At 48.8% G+C, this 2,379-nt stretch overlaps 1 protein-coding gene across 1 annotated transcript in view; it reads right to left on the bottom strand.

Moving 5' to 3' along the window:
• The window catches only part of LAMA5 (laminin subunit alpha 5), a 317,451-nt gene that overhangs the window by 24,922 nt on the left and 290,150 nt on the right, over positions 1-2,379 (bottom strand). The gene's annotated exons all lie outside the window — the stretch shown is intronic.

Raw genomic sequence — 2,379 nt, forward strand, 5'->3', positions numbered from 1 at the left:
AGGAAGCACCACCTGGACATTCTGAATCAAGGCTCCTCGGCCTCAACAGAACAGCTAAGGTTCAAGTCCAGCATGACCTCAGAGACCAACAAGATGTTCAAGGGATAAGCTTTCAAGAGCCAGCAGGGTGTGTAGTGGTTAAGAGCGGCGCACTCCAATCTGGAGAACCGGGTTCGATTCCCCCACTCTTCCACATGCAGCCAGCTGGGTGACCTTGGGCCAGTCACAGTTCTCTCAGAACTTTCTCAGCTCCACCTGCCTCGCGAGGTGCCTGTTGTGGGGAGAGGAAGGGAAAGGCGACTGCAAGCCACTTTGAGACTCCTCTGGGTAGAGAAAAGTGGGGTATCATGAACAATTCTTCTTCTTCTTCGAGAGTCAAAGCTCCCTATGTCAGAGGCAACTATGACTCTCGAAAGCTTATGACCTGAACATCTTATTATTTATTTATTTATTCAGTCAGGTTTTTACCCCACCCTCCCAGTTGGTTTCTAAGGTGGTACTGGACTGGAATCGAGCTCTTCTACAGCAGACCGACACAGCTACTCTCCGAAACTCAGCCTCAATAACGTGTTTGATTCCTCTGGAAGTAAAGTATAATGAAGAAGAAGAAGAGATTGGATTTATACCCCGCCCTTCACTACCCAAAGGTGTCTCAGAGTGGCTTCCAAACTCCTTTCCCTTCCCCTCCCCACAACAGACACCCTGTGAGGTGGGTGGGGCTGAGAGAGCTCTTGACGGAAACTGCTCTTTTTCAAGAACAGCTCTTATCAGAACTACGGCTTGCCCAAGGTCATCCAGCAGGTGCAAGTGGAGGAGTGGGGAATCAACCCCGGTTCTCCCAGATTAGAGTCCGCGCACTTAACCACTACACCAAACTGGCTCTCATGAAGAATGATGCTGGGCAGGCAAGGGGCTCGCTAGTACTGCTTTAAAACAGATTCCACGGCAAAGCCAAGAGCTAAAGGCAACTGCCCCATTTGCAGCTGAGAGGGCCGGCTGAGATATTCAAGTAATAGTTGGTATCTACTTGGAGAGCCAGCCTGGCGTGGTGGTTAAGAGTGGCGGACTCTAATCTGGGAGAACTGGGTTTGATTCCCCACTCCCCCTCCAGCGACATGCTGGTTATTGTCAGAGAGAAGATAGATCATTTCATCTGCCTCTGAGCATAAAGCTCAGTTTAGCTCTGCAAGTTTCCAAATGATACTCTGTACAGACTTGAGTCCCGCCAGTGTATTGCACAGAGACTACATTTGTTAGTTAATTTGGTGTAGTGTTTAAGAGTGCGGACTCTAATCTGGGAGAACCGGGTTTGATTCCCCACTCCTCCACATGTAGCTGCTGGTGTGACCTTGGGTCAGTCACAAGCTCTCTCAGAGTTGTTCTCTCAGGAGCCGTTCTCAAAAGAGCTCTCTCAGCCCCACCTGTTGTGGAGAAGGGAAAGGAAATTGTAAGCCACTTTTGAAACTCCTTCGGGTAGTGAAGGGTGGGGTATAAATCCAATCTCCTCTTCTTCTTCTAATTTCAGAGACACGAGTTTGCCAGTCCCAAAGAATTTTCACGGAACTAAATTATGAATAATTGGTCTATGAACAGAGGGGGGAAGGGGGACTCCTGGCGTTCATGCGTGTTCAAATGCCGAGAGGGAGGACTCGGAATCTCTAAAGACATTTAAAAATTAATTAAAACCCCAAAATGTTCACAAAACAGCATTGCCAGTAATGTCATCAACAAACAGGTTTCCAGCCTGGAGTAGAGAACAGATGAGGGATGAAAAACAGACCCCCCCCCCCTCGCTTGGCACTGTAACATGCTCATGTTGGATCTCAGCATATGGACAGCATAAAACTTTCAAAAACAGCACTGTGATCCAAACTGCACCCGGCGCTGCCTAACACCTGGAGTTTCAATCCTACTTTCCCTCCCGCAAAATGGACTAAATTCCCTGTGGTAAATCAGCCACAAAGCTAGGGCCCAGCCAAGGAACCTACGAATATTTTCATTTGCATTTATGTACTTATATCCTGCTTTCCTCTCCAGATGGGATTCAAGGCAGTTTAGGACACGGTTCTCCCCTCCTCCGCTTTCTCACAACGACCCTGTGAAGAAGGCCGGGCTGAGAGTCTGTGATGGGCTCAGGGTCACTCAGTGAGCTTCTGTAGCAGAAGTAGGAATTCGAACCCCAGTCTCTAAGGATCCTGATCCAGCACTCTATCCAATATGCCGTGCGAGCTCTCTATTTGTTGACTCTGCACCCTGCAGCTTCTTCCAGTGATTCATGTTGGTCCGTGGCACTCTAGTTTCAGCTTTTCCTCAGAAGTTATATCCACTTCAGCCCCCCCCCCCCCAGGGCTTTTCCCACCCCCCCTATAAAAAAAGAAG

The sequence above is a fragment of the Gekko japonicus genome, unplaced genomic scaffold (genome assembly GCF_001447785.1).
Source record: "Gekko japonicus isolate JY-2015 unplaced genomic scaffold, Gekko_japonicus_V1.1 scaffold1202, whole genome shotgun sequence".
NCBI lineage: Eukaryota > Metazoa > Chordata > Lepidosauria > Squamata > Gekkonidae > Gekko > Gekko japonicus.